Below are 20681 nucleotides of genomic sequence, written 5' to 3' on the forward strand. Positions count from 1 at the left end.
TAAATGCAGCAGCTCATATGGTTTTTGATTTGATAATGTATTTAGCAGACTTTGGTTTAAGCTCGGCAAAGCATGTATGAGGCGAGCAGAGTCTGTAGATATTGTCAGGTAAAAAAAAGCCCTGCAGTTTCCCCCAGATGCAATTAAGTGACTGTGACAGAAATGATCGCACGACAAGCTGGAGCGCTCCGACACTTGATATCGCTTTCAGGTGGGTAGTCGGGAACTCTGGCGCCTAATCATTTCCGACTGATGCAGGAGCAGAGATTACGCTCCAGCGCTACTATTCTCACCTTCATTCAGAGCAGCGAGGAACAGCTGTCGAGGGCAGCACACACACAACAGACGGCCACCACATCGTGCAGGTTGGCCTGGAAATGAGAACGAAAATTAAGAGAGCTAGGTCAGATGGTGAGGGATGGCTAGTTGGTTTTGGGGTAACACAGCTCACCCACATTATGAAGAAATGATCCCTCTGCTCTTAATAGAACATGCAGTAACTGGCCGTTTTCATTAACCATAAAGTTAGAAACAGCATTTTTGGTCTCACATCAACAAATGCTCCATGAGATTCACAATTATATCATGAATGTTGGCCTGGAAATGAGAACGAAAATAAAGAGAGCTACACTCTGTATGTGAGATGGTGAGGGATGGCTAGTTGGTTTTTGGGTAACACAGTGCACGCGCAGAATGAGGAAATCATCCCGCTACTCTTAATAGAGCATACAGTTAGTGGCTGTTTTCATTAACCATAAAATTGAAACAGCATTTTAGGTCTCACATCAACAAATGCTCCATGAGATACACAATTATATCATGCAGGTTGGCCTGAAAATGAGAACGAAAATTAAGAGAGCTACAGTTGTAGGTGAGATGGTGAGGGATGGCTAGTTGGTTTTGCGTAACACAGCGCACCCACAGAATGAGGAAATCATCCCTCTACTCTTAATAGAGTATGCAGTTAGTGGCTGTTTTCATTAACCATAAAATTGAAACAGCGTTTCTGGTCTCACATCAACATGTTTCCATGAGATACACTATCATAGTTTGATGATGATTCATTTGAATACAAATGCCCCCTCAAAAGAGTAATAATACACAGAGAATAGAATAGAAGTATGTTACAAAGTGCAGCACTAGGTCAATTTGAAATAGTGTGTCTGATTTTCTGGGTTGCACACTGCACTTTAAGGTAAAACTACCCTGTAGTTCTCCTATGCCAGCAGAAACAGTTGATTTTTGCACTAAACTGGACACACATATATATGCACAAATATGTGTGAAATAATGCTACAATACGATTTCTCAGTTGGGTAACAATGAAAATGTGAATTTTTTGCCGAAAAGGTACGCCAACAATATTGTACATTTGTAATCTGAAAACATATCTGATCATGGTTGGTACTTAATGTTTTATTTGGAATCAATTACAGTGTAAATCACTAGTGGACAAACCAAGCCACAGCTGCATCCATCAATCTTCCACACAAGAGTGAATGGCACTAGAAGGGGCTAGAGTGGTAACCTGGCTTGAATGTCCCACAGGGAGAAGAATGGGTTTACACTGAGTCATCATCGTTACCACATTATTTTCATAACCCTCATTATATTACATAATTACTAATAACATGATTAGCATGTATCATCATCATAATCATTATCATTACCATCGGATCATCATCCTCATTATTTTGTATTATATTATTTTCATTATTAATGTCATTATTTCATTATCATCATTTTGATACCCATCATTACAATTATCATCATCATCATTGCTAACTTTCTTTCTTAATTGTTAATTTTTAACATGGCTACCAGTTATATCACGATTATCATCAACATCATTACATTTTAACTATCATTTACTAATTTTAAATCATTTTTGTTACTACACAAACAAATCAAGATATCCTATGACATTGACAGACTCAAACTCTTTAGGCGCGGTCAGACTGGCAAAAGATCAAGAAGTTTAAAATCGCGAAGTTTGGGCCATTGGTACGCGCGCAAGAAAGAGTGCGCCGTCCGATGGCTAGTGATTGTGAAGTAACAATGCACATCTGTACATGACAATGGTCTCGCGCTTCGGAGACACCGGCCGCAAACAGATCGAGAAGTTTGGCGAGAAGTTTTGCGGGAAGTTTGCGGTCACACTGGCAAAACTTCGAGATCTTAAAGATCGCGATCTTAAACTTCTCGATCTTTTGCCAGTCTGACCACGTCTTTTGTGACCCATTTGGAAGGAATTTGGACTGAACTAGGATTCACTGCTGTATCATTTGCTTTTGAGAATACAGGCCTAACGGCAGAATGGATTGCATTCTGTCTATGGCAGTAAGTTCTCATCTCCAGTAGATTTCAAGGTTGTCTGCCATTACAGTGACAACAAAAACAAACCTATGAGAATCCAGCAATATCAAGCAGAAACTATCCTGCAAATTGTAAAGAAAAAATCATGAACTGGATTAAAAAGAAATTGTCATCTATTTTAAACAAGAATTGGTAGAAAGCATGAATTTAAAAACCTCCCAGCAGCCAGGAGCCAATAGTTGCTGGTTTTATTTGCACATAAACACAGTCCACAAATACCGGTAAAGATCTTTTCTTTTTTCTTTTTTTTTTCTTTCTGTATGTATTGAAGTTATACAATGTATATAAACATCAGTAAAGATCTGTCATAAATACACATGGATGAAGTAAACAGTGCAAGTCAGTTATCACAGCAGATCCTAAAACTTAACTGAACATATCTTGCAATGTACAGATATGAACAGGACAACCTTATTTGTACCTGGAATAATAAACAGTAATAGGGTATCCACTATAAAAGCCTTTGCAGGGGCCTAATTCTCGGCTTTTGTAGGTCATATAAGTGACAGACAAACAGTGACTGTTTTTCTTTCGCTTCATAAAAATGTTTGAGATGTCTGACCCACACACACAGACATGACTAAACACAAGCACATGGACACGACTCCCCTGCATACCTCTACGGTAGGCCGACGGGAACTGTTAAAATACATTTAGCGCCCATGATTTATTTCTATCAAGTTACGATTTCGCCTCCTGCATTCCCTGCGTCTCCCTGCGGTTTGGTTCGCCGAGCGGCCAGAATGCGGCAGCAAAACAGGAGAGGGGAATACATTCCTGGCCCGGCAAGATTTATTTAGAAGCTCGCCAAATGGCCCACACCGGATCTTTACCACTGCAATGACAACTACACAATGTCATATTTAGGAGAAAGACAAGATGGCTGACGTCAGAAAGGAGGACAGTTTCTCAGTACCATCACTAGAAACATTTCAAAGAATAGAGACTGTGAAAGTCCATTGCTGAGACGCACATTTCAATAAAAACAAAAAAGGAAAGCCATCTCAAAGAGAAAGTTTCTTTTGAAATCTTCTCTATTGAAAGAAGATGAAACACTGAGCTGACATTTAATGAAATTCAATGCCAGTATGATAATCATCACATTTTTGTGTCCATTTGGACAAACTTCAAATTTCCAATGAACATCATGGGCCATTTACTGCAATTTTTTTTTTTTACAACCAGAACACAAACTTTAACATTTCAATGGATAGAAATTCTCAGTATCACTGCTAGAAACATTTCATAGAATAGAGACTCAAACTTAAAGAAATGCCATTGCAATGCACACTTCCACAACAAAAAAAGAAGAAAAGCCAAATCAAAAGGAGGTTTACTTTTGAAATCTCTATTGAAAGAGGATGAATTAAACTGACCTTACATTTTATGACTTCAATGATAGTATGATAAATCATTGGACAAACTTCAAAATTTCCAGTGAACATCAGCCATTGCAATGCAATTTTTTGTTGTCATTTTTTACCATAGCACAGAACCCTTTACATCTCAGTTGAATTTTTCACAGCATGAATGAAATATCACCCCATCCAAAATGTTATCAATCCTGCTTTTTGATATTCCCTTGACACTAGCATAGCCACTTGCCGGTCAGAAATATCTAATATACACCGCGGTGCAATGTTACCAGCGTCAGGGCTCTCATGCTTTCAGAAAGTGATGTGCTCAATCACAGAGGATTTGCTCGGAGATTGCTAGATAGTTTCCTTGCGTTGTGTCGAGACGTTCATGCTTCTTCTGGTCTTGGAGAAATATGATATCACTTTCTGTCGGACCGAGGGCCGGAGATGTCACCCCCCTGAGTTTAGGGGGGGAAGAGCTGAAGGTGTCGGGTAATCCACACCTGGCCGAGATCAGATTTGATTGGCAATACTGACAGCCTTAAAGTAAGGTATTATCTGAATAATCATACACTTTCACCTGAAGACTGCCTCCAGTTAAAGAGTCCCCCCTTTAAGATTAAACAGCATTCCTGGAACTCTCCCATCTTTCTTCCACCTTCCGACCCCCCCCCCTTCTTCCAACCTCATTTTATGGTATGCTGACAAGAACTGAAATACCTTATGGAATGTCTGTGAAGTGATTATTGGCAACACAGGAAAAACATTTCGAAAATTGTATTAAATGTTTGACTACTTAAATATTTAGAGTTAATAAAAAAACAACAACAACAACTATAACATATTTTGGTACATTTTCTATCACCGTGTCTTCTTATTATCTCCAAAATGCATCTTGGTCATGTGACTTTAAGGGTCACCTGATACAAATCCCTCATCTGTTGTGTTCATAAAATGTAATTTACTTCTTTGCTTCTCAAAATTGTAATTTCATTTGAAAACACATTGTATGAGATTTGCCAAGAACACTGCCCTTATACATGCTACTAGATCATAAGAATCAAATTTCGTTCAGCAGAAGACTACAACTCACATATTTCTAGCCTTTCACACTGTGTGAGGACAAAAAGGCAATTTAGTATTATTTGATGCAAGATAGATGTCACATTCAGTACATAAAATCATGGAAGCTACTTCAGCATGCTCATAAAGACCTTCTAATCACATAGATCCCTGATCAGTTTCACATATTTCAAATTTCCATTAACTGGTTGCTTCCATCACCTGACCTCTTACATCTTTCTCTTGCAAAGCCTTAGTCTAAAAGCTTCTCCATTATTGATAACAAGAAGTTTCAGTTTTAAGAAATGAATATTTCACAAGCTGCAAACAGCAAGGCAAGATTGAAAATAAAACTTAGAGCCTCATTACAGATCAGTGTCTTCTTTCTCCCGTCTCCCATCCAGATATAAAAAATACATCAGGATAAATTATTAATGTGAACAGGGCAGTGTAGAACATTAGTTATGACTGCAGTTGTATGATTGATGATGTGTCAAGCATGTGAACAGTTGTACTCAATCATACCACGGCGAAGGGATGCATTAATCCTTTGTTTGCTTTTGGTGCCAATTGACACAGAGAAGCCCATAGCATTGTACACACTGTCCAAAATCCATTGCACAGAAACATTAATGTTCTGAAGCTTTACTGGAAATAAGAGTTGCATTGAATTGTACAGAAAACTTTCATCAGTTGGAAAAAGGGTTGTACTTATAGGGACTGTACAGTACTGGTTGAGGTGGGGATTCATGTTTTGAACATTTCTATGTGAGATAACGAGAAACCTTGAATGAGATATGAAAAAGCATGTAATTTGAAGAAGGATTCAGTGTTTATTTGATGAAAATTGGTTTTCAAATGGCTGAGATATCCCAAAAAAAAGTGATAACGATAAAAGGCGACAGGCCACGCCTTTTATTAAGATCTCTTTGTTTCACCTTGTTTTTGGATATCTCAGCCATTTCAAAGCCGATTTTCATCAAATAAACTTTTGATACCCCTTAGAATTGCATGCGCTTTGACATCTCATAGAGTGGTTTCTGAATATCTCGCAAAACGTTAAAAGCTAAATCCTCACCTCGACTAGAACTGTACACACTCTTTAAAGATATGAAACAAAATGCTAACAACAAGCCAGAAAAAGGTGGCAAAACAACAGTCCTCTGCAAACTCCTTGCAATCATTTTGATTTAAGACCTGCACTGGACTAGATTAACTATAGTGCTGCTCTTATCGCCAAAACTGTTGAAATTTAGGTAGCACAGAGTCAAGTCTTTTTGATTCAGCATTCTCTCTATAAGAAAAGAATTCACAACTTTTTGGGTCATGATTAGTAGCAAAAGAGCTAACCTGCGCATGTTATGAATGGTGTGCTTACTAGTCTACATCTCAAGGTCAATTCAATATACTGCAGTGCCCCATAGCATGGTAAAAATAGCAAGGAGTAGCATGTGCGGTGCATTGTGGGATATAACATTTCTTTTTTTCTTTTTTTTTTGCAGTCACCATTCTCACTGAAAAACTGCTGGTCTTTTTGCAAAAAAAATGGACAAATTTCTATGGCAACCCACATTTTGCAAAAAAAAAAAAATCTATCCTCAGCGTAAAAATTTCAATATTTAGATCGTACCCTGAAAAAAAGTGCTACTCTTAGTGCAATGAGAATAGTACATGACAAACTAAATGAACACAAAAGGGCATAATCTACACTGAACTATCCCATCTATTCAGCCATTGCTGAGCATTCCATTGATACCGGCACAACATTCCGTGGGATGATGTCCACATAATTGACTCAAGACACATTGATATTTATGGTCAAGGAATTTCAAAGAGGAGATAGAGACTTTGGATTATATGTGTTGTAACCACTGATCTCTACACTGCAAAAAGTCCGGTGTTAAATAGTGAACACCGAGCTGGTGTTAAATTTTCGGTGCTCATTTATGGTGTTAAATTAACACCTCCGGGTGTCATTTCAAAATATAAAACTGTTTTTTGAAGAGTTTCTTAGTAACTGCACTTCTTGTTGATTTTTAATTTAAACAAGACAATCAAGAATTTTACATTAAAATGCTAGATTTTTGAAAAAATGTGAAAATAAATTTACACCACAGTAACACCAGCTGGTGTGGTCTCTTATTGAAGCTGGACGGGTGTTAAACCATTGATATTAACACCAACAAATATCAAATCAACACCATGTGGTGTCATTTTTGAATTAACACCAGTACAGTGTCAAAATAACACCAGGTACAGTGTCAAATTAACACCACGAGGTGTCAGGTGAACACTTTTCAACATCATCACAGTGCATTTTCTACACCTGTGGGTGTGGTCCTCTATTGAAGTTTGATCGGTGTTAGATTTAACACCCATGGTGTTAAATCTAACACCGATGTTTTTACTGTGTACCCTGAATATATGCCCCAGTGATCTCAAAGGGCCTCAATACAAGTGTTCACAATACATTGGGTCCAAGTACCTTTTAATAGCTAAGCTGTGAAAATGCAGACTGTCGAAACTTTGATAAACAAAATGACATCATCCCCCTCCCCTTTCAGACAGAAGAAAAACCGCTCTTGTAATCATGATTGTAATCTGTATTTCCGGAATTATGGTCATAATGGAGATGTTTCAAGCAAATTGAGGTCCGCAGGTATTTTCAAATCTTGATTGGCTAAATTCAAGTGGTGCACTTACTGTCTGAAAGGCTTGACCTCAAAAACATGATTGAGGAGGCTTGGCTTGACCATCTATTTCTTAAAGATAATAAAAAGTTTTGGTACCTCAAAAGTTTCCTTGAATTTCCTTGTCTTAGTTTGTGTTTCAGGTTAAAGTACCTTTCATATAACTAACACTGTGAGACTTACTCGCCCCAAAGTGCTCTCATTCATGCAATTAACTGCGACCAGCAGCCCCATACGCATAGCGACCAGCAGTCCCATACGCATAGCGTAATCGGGCTTCGCATTGTAGCATTCAGGATCATGACAGAATTAGTATCGCAGGATAAATATCAACTTAAAATCCCAACAATTCTTCAATTTGAAGACTTACCAATTAAGGTGAAGTATTGAAAACAGGCTTCGGGCAACGTTTGGTTCTGCCTATAGTCCCTTTCTGTTCGAATTGATGACTGAATGTGATTCGGTCGAGAGGACCTTGGGAGAGCTACCATACACTGAATACTACAGCCAGTGCATGCGAACACATCACATGCGCACAAATTTCAAATCCATCAACGGATAAGATGTTTGTGTGCACATGCGCTGGCCGTAGTAGTCAGTGTAGTAGCTCTCCCAATGTCCTCTCGACCGAGTCACTTTCAGTCATCAATTCGAAAAGAAAGGGACTATTGGCAGAACCAAACATTGTTCGAAGCCTGTTTTCAATACTTCAACTTAATTGGTAAGTCTTCAAATCGAAGAAATTTTTGGATTTTAAGTTGCCATTTACCCGCGATACTAATTCTGTCATGATCCTGGATGCTACAATGCGAAGCCCCATTACGCTATGCGTATGGGGCTGCTCTGGTCGCAGTTAGCTATACGTACAATGGGCTGCACGCTGCTGGTCGCAGTCAGTGGTTTCGTACAATATTTATCGACGCCGTACGGCGACGGCTCTGGTACGAAACCATTATTGCATGATTACTAAGACATGAGAGCACTTTGGGGCGAGTAATTCTCACAGACAACGTACTTTAACGTGAAACACAAACCAAGACAAGGAAATTCAGGGAAACTTTTTAGGTACCAAAACTTTTTATTATCTTTAAATACTTATGCCCATAGCCAGTGCTAGATGTAATGCAAATCGTAAAGTATGCACTACCTAGTGCATACATGTACTTTACGAGTTTGACTGACAGGTCAGGACACATACATGTGCCTCCAAAACTCAAATCAACATTACAATCAAGATTCATACACATAATTACAAGAGATTTTTCTATTAAGTCGGAAAGAGCTCTCTCTTCTTTTTTTTCTTTTAATTCGAGCATCTGACCATTCTGTAACTCTAATCAAGATCACTTTCACAATTCATAGGTTATGACATGGTTACAAGGGAGATTTTTTCATTGGATGAAAGTTATCTCTATTTTCTTTCTTTATTTTTTTTTTACATCTGAAAATTCCACGACTCAAAGCCAAGATCACAATCACGATTCATGCACATGTTGTAAGACAGATTTTTCATCGTCTGAAAGAGTTTATGAAGAGATGTTTAATACTTTGATTCATCCAAAAGATCAACAGAGATTTCATTCGAGGCAATCCTAGCATTTCCCACAGCACAACTACTGACAGCTCTACAAGAAGCTCAATATGAAACTAAAGTCACAGTTGCCACACTTCTTCAAGAAAAGCAATTGTACAGAACAAACAATATATTCACAAAAAAGATAGTAATCTTACTAGACTAATATGAAACATAAGTAGGATACATTCACATTACTCACAATCTATATTAAGAAATCACCCTCCAAGATCTTACCAAGATCTTTTTGAATGCTGACAAAGGCAAGTCAACTTTCACATACTTTCATGTTCTGTGGACTCACCCTTTAATTTTTCCATTCAATAGGTGATGATTAGTTCACAGTACAAAAGTATATCAACGTCTTGTATGAGACAGAAACTGTCTAATGTTAAGTTGTGGTAGGCAGACTAAATAAGAACAAAGTTAATCACTTCATGTACAAATACTAGACACCAATTAGTAGAGACCAGACTGTGGTCACTACTTCCTTGTTTTAAATACTTGACTCACAATAGCGGCTGAACATCAGGCTAATGAGCGCTCATATTTGGGACTAGTCTGCCACTTATCAATGCGGTATAAAGTTGAACTGTTCACTTAAAAAGAAAAGAAGTGAATATGTAAACTGTTCTATTGTCACGTATCAAACTTAGCAGTGAAACTTCCTCCCCATCATAACAGAGACAATCTGGAAACTAAGAGCAGCTCTGTTGTAGAAAGCAGTTACCTGGCATACATTGTACCTCTGCCTTTTCATGCAACTGCTAGGTGTATCAATTCAAATTTACACCTCCTGAAGTTTGAACTTTGACCCTTTTGGATGGCTATCACTAATATATTGTGCATCCTTCAAACTACTGTAAAACATGAAGTATATTCGCGGCATGAATTTTTCGCGAATTCGAGCCGACGGCCTTTTTTGCGGCATGAAATTTTCGCGAACTGCCACTGGCATTCAACGCATATAGTGTAGACAAGAACTTTCGCGTGCATTTTAATTTCGCGAATCTTTCCGCTCGCGAAATTCGCGAAATTGAAATGCACGTGAACATTCCTCGTTTTACAGTACATTCCCACGACTTATTCCTGCGGAAGTTATGACCGTGAGATGATGATGTGAGCCAAACTTCTGACACTTTTGACATTACACTACAATCTCGCATTCTTGGTTGTGGCTGGAAAATGAAACTACTGGTAAAAGTATGGTGATCCTGTCTTTCAATTCCAATAGTATTCCAATTCCAATTCCAATAATTCCAAAAGTACATGCCTGCATAGATTATTGTCTAATTTGTATTCTATTACTGCTATAACTCCAAATTAACATTGGGCATTCATTATAGGATTACTGCAGTTATGGCTGGAAAATGTCATTAAAGGCCAATGCACTGCGATAACAAGATCTGGGTGTATAGATGGACAGTAAATAGACCCTTCAACACAGTCATTGAGCAAAAGCTTAATCAAGCAGCATCATGGTTCTGCATGGGGGGGGGTAATTATGTCATCACCTTGGCAACCTGCTTATGTACAAATGTCAGTGACAATTTGGGTTTACTAGAAGTAAAGTAATAATCTTCACTTTTGTACATCCTTCTTCTTTTTAGGCAGACTTCAATGGTGCAGTGTGCAGTTGACAACAGTCTTGTCATCCTTACATCATACCCACTTCCTTTGTCTGTTTTTGCTATGAAAAATAAATTGTTTACTGCAATATTTCTTCTCCCACTTCTCCGTGCGCGTGTATGCATGTGTATGTATGTGTGTCTTTGTGTGTGTGTGTTGGGGGGGGGGGAGACATGGTAAAGGTGTATAGCATGTGAAAATGTGTGTAATTCTCTGCCTATTTCAGCCCAAAATAGTGTACAATTTGCTACTTCCTTCAGTGGCAGAAGTCACCAGTATTGCTAGAAACATCAGGGTGGCAAAGAAAGAAAACCTCGATACCTCTTTTTCATTTCAGTTTGTGTTATCTTCTTCTTCTTCTTTATCTTCTTCTTCTTCTTCTTTATCTTCTTCTTCTTCTTCTTTATCTTCTTGTTCTTGTTCTTGTTCTTCATCTTCATCTTCATCTTATTCTTCTTTTTTTTCTCCTTCTTCTTCTTTATCTTTATTTTCTTCTTCTTCTTCTTCTTCTTCATCTTTTTCTTTTTCTTTTTCTTCTTTTTTTTTCTTCTTCTTCTTCTTCTTCTTCTTCTTCTTCTTCTTCTTCTTCATGTCTCTCTCTTCCAAACTGTTACATGGATTTCTGGTCATTTCACATTCCGGAAGAGCTGAATTTCTCCGGGAGTGGGGTGATAAATACATTGCATCAGGCATTCCAAACGGACAGGGAAGGGAAGAGAGCAGGCAGGAACCAACAAGAACGAGAGCCACATGTCACGTTTGATTTGAATTTCAGTTTTGTGGGAGTGGGTGAATGATAGATCAAACTCAAATACAAACCTGCAGTGCTATAAATTCCATCAAACTTCACTGATAGATCCCCATGTGTAGTCATAATCTAGCAGTAAGTTTGTGTGTATATTCAAATTCAATCCTACATTGTACCATTACATGCTAGTGCTTTAAAGGGATCGTATAGTTTTGGTTGAGACCTAATTTCAGGTTTCTAACATTTTTTGGTGAGATGATGAGAAACGTCTTGTGAAATATGAAAGAGCGTGTAATTCCACGAGGAATTCAACGTTTATTTGATGAAAATTTGTTTTGAAATGGCTGAGATATCCAAAACAGAGCGATTCCAGTAAAGTGTGGGACCCACACTTTATTACGATCGCTTTGTTTTACTTTGTTTTTGGATGTTTCAGTCATTCCAAACCCGATTTTCATCGAATAAACTTTGAATTCCTCCTAAAATGGTATGCACTGTACTATTTCGTAAGTGTTCTCTTGGTATCTTGCAAAAAGTTAAAAGCCCAGTTCTCATCTCCACCAATACTGTACCATCCCTTTAAATAAAGAGGAAAATGGTCTTCTGCAGTCTAATCCTATTGAACAGGCAAAAATTCCATGAGCCTCTGAAATGCACAAGATGTGTGTGTGAGCAGAAGAGGGGGGGGGGGGGGTGTACCAAATGTATACGTGCAGTCCTCTACATGGGCTTACTGCAGTGTGACATGTTTATCGACATGTGCTGCCCTGATCAGAACAATATATCTTATGAATGATTATATTTTTACACATATCGCAGCATCTAGATGATAACTCTGAACTTTTGGTGAGGTGATTATATCTGGGGAAATTTCACAATGCACTGAATACAATGTATCTACAATGTAATGCACATTACATGTAAATCCCACAGATTATTGGACAGAATGTTTCTGGGGCTAGTGACACCCTAAGAATTCATGAAGAAGCCTGTCCTTCTAATAAAAGAGGAAATGATATGTTCACTTTCTTCTTTGGTATCTCTTTAGTGCACTACTGAGAGCAATTTCCAGAGTCAATTGCATTCCCACTACCTTTCCTTTAATATTTCGGCTACATAAAAAGGATAGTACTGCCTTATCTACAACATAACTTTGCACTTATGGGACTAAGATGCATAGCAGGGACCTCATCCCAGAAAGATACCAGGCACTGATATGGTGATTATCTTAGAACAAAAGACTTCATCAAAGTGACTGAGGAAAAAATCAATCTCATACAATCTACACATCATTACGGCAGTAGGTTTTGCACTCCAGCCTGAATATGTCACTATTTCCCAAACATACAACACATAATTCACATGCATACTTCAATCGCTTTCTAAACTCTTTCAGTGGTTTGGAAGTTCATGCAGCATCTTTTGCAATATCTCCTTCAGCTCAATCAAGTGTGATGTGGAATAATAATAATAATAATAATAATAATCAAAAATTTTATCTTGGAATGTTCCCTATGCGCTTTACAATATCATAATAAAACATACAATTAACAAATTACTTTCAATACACACACAGGAATGCTGTAATATTTCCAGTGAAAATAACTTTCTTTCAAAATGCTGGATATCACTAACTTTTTTCAAGACTACAATGTATGTGTGCTACTAACCCTTTTAGTACGTAAACACTGCCACTGCCATATTTCACGAATTATTCAGATCTCAGCCAAGCATATTTCACCCAATGAAATGTCTTCATTGCAATGAATACTACATCTAGTCAATTTAGACAGCCCTGAAAAGGCTTCAAGACTGTCATGAAAAAGAAAGAAATTGACAATCATATTTTTATCTTGTTCTCCTTTAATCTACATACACAGTGTTCCAGACTGTAAAAATCTATTCTTAAATGTGGCTGATTCAATGCAAAGGCAAATGTTGTACAATTGAATGAGGGAAAATTAAGAATGGTGCTACTATACAGGATACAAGCGTGTATGTGCACATAAAACAAAATTACACTTAAGCCTCAAGCATTCAAGCACTCACCATGACTTCAAACTGCATAAAATCCAAAGAAGCTGCTATCTTAACAAAGGACTTGAAAATATTCAAGAGAGATAGAAAAAGAAACAACGTTATACATGTCACTTCTTCCATGGTACATTGTAGCCGCAGAGAATTGAATACCCATGCAACAGCAAAAACCATCTGACATTGCTGATACAAGAACTGACATAGTAAAACCACACTTCTAAGGCTTCATGTGACGCATAACACAGCAAAAGTCTTTGTCATTACTCCTGAACACAAGAACTTCAGGATACTACTGTAACATTGTGACACACTGCAGTCTGTAGATCAAAGGAAGCCATGCAACATTCACCGCAAAATGCCCCATCTGGGCCCTGTCTCCATGGCAACCCTCTGTAGTTTCTCACCCAAGTTCCACTATCTGGAAGGACTCACAGTTTCTGCTGTCTGCAACTTGCTGTGTTCATTGAAGGGAATTTTGTTGCAAATTTAGCTCTTGACTAATCCTGCATATTCTTTTTTTCTGGGTCAAGGATAAATGCAGCCAAGTGCCTGTGGCAATGTTGCTTTCACAGTGCCAATCACTTCAGAAGTCATTCACACAAGTTCACTAGAGGCTCAAAATTTAACAAAGGATTCAATGATATTTCCCTCTCTTTTTAATATTCCAAGGAATTAGCAATAAATCTATGGTTTGAATCTGCTCTAAAACTAAGCATCATTATGAAGTTTCAATACAAAATGTGACAGTGTCCCGTGTTTATATTACAGATTTACATCTTTATGGATTCATCATTTTAATTACATGGAAATGTAAGGATTCGATTCAGATTGACTAGGAACAAAATTTTCGGTCAGCAGAGATCAAGCAAGAACAATTTTGTAAAAATTAAACAGACCCTCACTCTGACCAAAATAAGTGTTATCTATATTCTGATTTACTAAGTCTCCACCAACTGATTTTTTTTTTTTCACATTTCACACATTTTATAATGTTGAACTTTATGCACCTAACCACTAAAAAGAAAATTTTGGTCATGTTCCCTCAAAAATACTGTGTTCAAATCAACCTCAAACTGTATCAAATTAAATCCCGTAACATGCAAGTGATTGTCAGGGTATAATGAAATCTGATTTACTTAAAATCAACATCATATCTTTCGAGGTGTCAGTCACACAAGATAGAAGAAAAAGAGGAGATGAAATTTTGAATTTCATTTTTCACTATTTTGAGAAAAATACAATGATAATTGCTTTATATATCTTGTTGAAATTCAATACTATTCTACGAAAAATACTAGGGTGATTGCTTTAAACTTCTTGTCCGCCACACCTCCTTGACGTTGCTAAGAATTATCAAAGTTTTGATTGGGATCTTGTCCAGAATCACTTTTTCTTTCAGTTCTTTAACACAAAACTATTGAAGTCACAGTTTCCTTGTTCATGCTGCACGCAATGCTCAGGAAACAACAATGACAGATACATGTACAGTTCGACATTGATTCCGGCCACGTCGGGACCAGCGCTCATCCGGATAAGCGAATTGGCCGGATATGGGAGACACAATGTCAATGTACTAGTATATAGCTGCCGTCCAAGCTGCCGTCCCAGTGCACTGGCAGCTAGGCAGGTAGCGTACCCCGCAACGGTGGTGTAATCTATGCTAGCCTGCGCAAAATTGTAGTACCTTCTTCACAAAAATAAAGTATATCTTTATCTGAAAATCATACATGTTTACCTCATTAGATATTGAGAAACCTATCATGCACATCTTATGAAATTAGTGAAATATATCCATGAGCTGCTTTTTCTCAATTTTTGGATGAAAAAAAAAAAAGTCCTTCAATGCGTGAACGCGTCCGGATAATAGAGATTTCCGGATAAAAGGAGGCCGGATAATCGAGGTCGAACTGTATTTAAAAAAACATTGCACCGATTTACTGCTTTTGTTTTCACTTTATCCTGGTTTCAAGTAGTAGAGAACTATTTTTGTTGCTAGATGATACATGTAATTTTGATCTATAGGGAGAGTGCTCTGAATGACTGTAAATAGTACAACACTAAAACTCCCATCTTTTGTAATTCCATTTTTCTCTCTTCTTACTGAAATCTCGATCATATATCATACATCAGTTTCAGTATTCTTACAATGTTCACATCTATTAAAATATAAACACCAATGATATTTGGAAATACTCCATATTTGATAGGTATTTCAGTTTCACATTGTTTCATCTCTCCACTTAAATATGAAATCATTATTGCTCATCAGCTGCAATTCTTCTCTCAATATCTATAGATACAATTGTATATCAATCTATGTATTCATAAACCTCCCTACAACATCACAGACTATTTTTTTTTCTATCTTATCACCATATATGATTCATCTGTCCATCTATCCATCTATTTTTATGCATGTACAATTGTGTTTACATGTACCATGTATCCATTCATTCACACAGTATCCACTAACTCCAAAACCTCTTTGTTGTTGTTTCTTCTTCTTCTTTTTTTTTTTTTTTTGGGGGGGGGGCAGTCAATGTTGGGTTTATCATTGTGTATAAAAATGGGGGCAGTATTCACATTCAGACTTCCTTCTGCCAATCAGTGACTAATATGTACGCACTGCAAATTTTGTCGCAGCATAAAGTAAACTGCTCATTTTCTGTGTATCACAGCAAACTCCTCCTGCATATATGCTGGGATAAAGACTAGGAGAATTACTGTTGTACAGTTGATGGAAATCTTAACATTTTCTGAAAAACTGCTGCCCATGCTACTTAGATTTGCTAAGTGTTGTAAGAAACAACCGCCCCCCCCCAAAAAAAAAAAAAATAAAAAAAAAACACAACAACAACAACAACAACAACAACACGAAAAAATGTGATTAAGTGAAGCCTGACGAAAAGCAGAATAGTAATATCAAAGAGCCTGGTACAAAGACTACTAGTCGAACTTCAAGGACTGTCGGTCATTATGGCCGTTAATTGGACCATCTGCCAGACACCTTAAATCAATCTGTGCGTTTAGTTCCTTCACAACAGATAGTCATCAAATCCCCGCCTAATCTATCCTGCCTGTAGTAACAACGTGTCAGGATTTAATTTGGAGATGTATGAGAAAACAAGTCCTCCGTTATCTCATGGAAGATGTCCAAAGTGAGAGGTGAAGAGTTCATGATCATGACACCATTACCACGTTCACACAGGACTCTGTCTTCGTGATTTATACCCTGAACTGGGATTGTTCTATCTCTTCAGTGCAGTGTGAACACAATTTGCAAATACTGTTCAAGGAGCTGGTAGTGGACAGCTCCACCTTTTGTACAGCACCAAATTCATCTGTTTCATTCCATGGGCTACAGGAGTCTTGGCAGATTTTAATAGACATGTGAAAAGAAAGTTTGGGCCATTCCAGTTTCATAAGCAAATCTGCAGTGAGGATAGTGAACTACTGTGGAAGTGGAAATTTTCATGATGTGGAAACTTTTTCGCATTTCCTGCTACCAGACACTAGCAAGAAAGTAAAAGCTTGCAAGTGAATATTTTTGCATGTCATATATATGTTCCAGTAAATAAGGTCCTGATTCCGTGGAATTAAAACATGCAAAATTAATCTTACCTAGCTGAGCACTAGAATATCCACTTTTACAGTATGCCCACATCATATGGTCTCTTTCATGTGCATGAAACCCCTCAGCATTTTAAACCAGGATCTGGCGAATGCATACCAGACCTCCCAACCTTTCTGACTGAAAAATAGGGATGATTTGGCTCAAAAGACATAGCTATTCCCAAAGGAGTGTGTGGTAAAATTGTAAAGAAAAATGGGAAACTCAGGACTATTGAAACAAGAGGTGGGAAAGGTCAAAATTTGGATTCTTCTGTCCAAATTCATAACAGCTGGCAGGTCTGCAAATGATACTAAACGAGATAGAACTCTGTTACCGGGCAGTCTGGGTGGACTCAGACAGCATTAGACAACTTCAATCATTTCATGAGAGTTGGAAACCACTGGGCACTTCAAGTTTGTAGCACCACTAAGGTACATTCCTCACAAGAGACCCTGCATCACAGAATCTGAAAAAAGTTGCCTGACATGGATTCTGAAAGAGCAGACTCTTCAGGCTTTAAAATGACAAATACAGTAATTCAATACAAATGGGCTTTCCAAACCCATCTAAATAATGAAAAGAATGTACACACTCAGAACCAAGTGTTTACTGAGAAAAAGAGGCTTTAAAGTTTAGGGTCTAGCTAAGTGCTCAATTTCACCACACTCTCTGCAATGAATGGAACAAAGAATAGGATATAAAAATCCATGGCAACCACTATTAAGAGATAATTAAACTAAACTGAAAGTTTGCACATCATGAAGTACATTCAATTCATGACTGCCACGTAAACCTCCAACACAATAGCATCATTCTTGCACAAGTTATTAGAGTTGAAAGTAAAAAGTGTTTGAAGGGTTTATAATGCTCCAAATTCACAAATGCAAATAAGGCTAATCAGACTGAAACAAAAAGTTTGAATTTCTTTTTTATAAAACCCAGGCAAAAAGACAATTTCCCATTCAAACTTCAGGAATACATTGAAAAGGAATTGCTCTTTCAGGAAATATTTATTAAAAAAAGAACAAGAAATGACCAGTTTTTCCCTTGTCACCTATTTTGAGCTTCGTAGAAAAGCAGGTCATGCAACTTTTGAAGATTTTGTGATGCACGGACACATTAAGTTACATGTATGTACCCAAGTTATTTACAACTGCTTGAAACTATGAAATAAATTTTTCTCAAGCCCCTGAAAACACACAGAAAGTGGTTAACAGATGGTGTTTCTTTATATCATCATTTTATTCATTCATTGTTAGCATTTCATTAGGCAGGGTAACAAATATACATCTTTCATGACAGTCTTTCACTGTTCATAGTCACAGGATATCCTTAGATTAAAGAATTTCAAAAGCCTGCAACATGCTGAATTTAAAACTGGTTCTTAAATTGGCAACATATTTGTAAAGATTTAATGGCAGTAACATTTCTCCCTCAAATTGGTAAATTTTTTGAAACTCCCTTAATTGTGATTCTGAGTGTAATGCATTGAAATTCCACAGTGTCACTTCAATTCATGATGACAACATGATAATTTCTTTAAAAAAGATAGTTTAGTATTGGTGGAGTTGACGATTGGGCTTTTAACTTTTTACGAGATACCAAGAAAACACTAATGAAATAGTACAGAGCATACCATTTTAATAATAATAATAATAATAGTGTATACTTTTATAGCACAACAGTCCATCAAAAGATGCTCATGGCGCTTTCAGTCCTAAGTTTAGGAGAAGGAAGAAAGACAGAAAGAAAGAAAAAAAAAAGAAGAAGAAATGAAATTATGTGACATCTTCACTTTTTTGTTTCCTAGCAACATATTGAACAGATATGAGGAATTCAAAGTTTATTTGATGAAAATCGGGTTTGGAATGACTAAAACATCCAAAAACAAAGTACAACAAAGCAATCGTAATAAAAGGTAGGTCCCAACTTTTATTAGGATAGCTGTGCTTTGGATACACGTGTTGTATATCAGCGATTTCAAAGCCAATTTTCATCAAATAAACATTGAATTCCTCTTGAAATTACATCCTCTTTGACCTAATTTCATAAGAGGTTTCCTATTATCTCACCAAAAATTTTTAGAAACCGGAAGTTAGGTCTCAACCAAAACTATGTGATACCTTTAACTTCACTGACTGGAGAGTGGTGTACAACAAAACTTACTAGGTACTCATCTTAACTGCCATATGTGGCAACCCAAAGATCAATTTGATATGAGTACTGCAGAGCATACCTTTAAAAAACTCATGAAGCTCACAACGCCTGATTCCCAAATACCATATCCCCAAAAAAATAGATTAAAAGACTTGAAATGCCATTTCATATCATGCAGACAAAGGAAGATAAAATAAAATGAAAATCCTGCTGGGAGATAAGTTTGCAATCTATACGAGACCAATCCTTTCAAATCAAAGCAAAAAAAAAAAAGATCCACAGAAAGAAATCATTGTAATACAGCATGTACTATGAATATGAAAATCAGTGCCGGTGGCCTATCCCAATCTCAGTCTAACTACATTGTATGATGCAAACAGCTGGTAATAAGTTCCTTGTGAAGATCATATCTTAAATCATAATTGGGGGGGGGGGGCAGTTACCAAGATGGTATTGGAGTTCTGTTCATATCTACTTCAGATGCCTGTCAACATTCCCATAAAACTCTGGAATTCAGTATCTCCTCAGGTCAAAGTACAAATTCCTCTGAAAAGAACTAAATCAGAAGAAAACAATGTGGTATTTTCAGCAACAACAACAAGAAAATCCTCATCATCCCCCCCCCAAAAAAAAAGGAAAGAAAGAAATCTTCTAGTGGCAAGATTTTTCATTAATCATTAATGAGTGTATCTCTACAATTCCCTCTTTGTTCTCATTCTTTACATCCTGTGTTATGTGGCTGTGTTATGTGGTATTTCACCATCTCACTACTTAATGATACAATGCAGAGCAAATATGCATCCACATTTCTATAAACCAACATATCTCTTACGCTAAATCAAAGGAGATTTAATAGTTAGCATACACACACACAAAAAAAAGATATCTTATTGGTATGAGACAAAAGACTGCACTATTATTGGTACATACCAGCAGTGGATCTGAGAATCACCTGTAAAGCTTCCAACAGCTCCTAACATTGGACGGCAGGAGTTTGCATCACAGAGCAGAGTGAGAATCACATCACAGCAGAAAGTACTTCCTCAATCACCTGAAGAATGAAAAGGAAGAAAAAAAGATGAAGATGATGATGACATTTTCCTCAGGTGATGAAACTTACGTCTTCATCTACGAAGAGGTCAGAAAATGCTCTTGAGATGTCCGGAGGCAAACGACAGTCATCTCTTCGCTTTAGGCTTTACCTATGTTATCTTAGCTGCTCCTTGGATTAGGTAAGCATCCAACCTGACTGAGAAAAATGCAAGGCCCACTGAAACGGGGTGTGATGAGCTGCGGGGAGAGGGGCTCCGAAAGAAAGCGAGACAGAGGAGGAGGAGGAGGATACCAATACTGCGGAGGAGCTACTCTCTCATACAGATGGGAAATGCATCATCCGCATTCTACCATCCGCCGGTGAATGAAGGCTGAAGGAAGAAGC

At 37.4% G+C, this 20681-nt stretch overlaps 1 long non-coding RNA gene across 1 annotated transcript in view; it reads right to left on the bottom strand.

The window, feature by feature from the left end:
* Positions 1-224: 224 nt before the first annotated feature.
* LOC139710721 (uncharacterized) overlaps positions 225-20681 on the bottom strand; it is a 39248-nt gene continuing 18791 nt past the window's right edge. The window contains exons 2-3 of the long non-coding RNA XR_011709474.1: positions 20174-20294; positions 225-371 (exon numbers count right to left, since the gene is read on the bottom strand). This is a non-coding gene — a long non-coding RNA (uncharacterized lncRNA). The remainder of the gene's footprint in view (positions 372-20173; positions 20295-20681) is intronic.

The sequence above is a fragment of the Diadema antillarum genome, unplaced genomic scaffold (genome assembly GCF_040938485.1).
Source record: "Diadema antillarum isolate AM-2024a unplaced genomic scaffold, OU_Dant_1.0 seq00001558_RagTag, whole genome shotgun sequence".
In the NCBI taxonomy this organism is placed as follows: Eukaryota; Metazoa; Echinodermata; class Echinoidea; order Diadematoida; family Diadematidae; genus Diadema; species Diadema antillarum.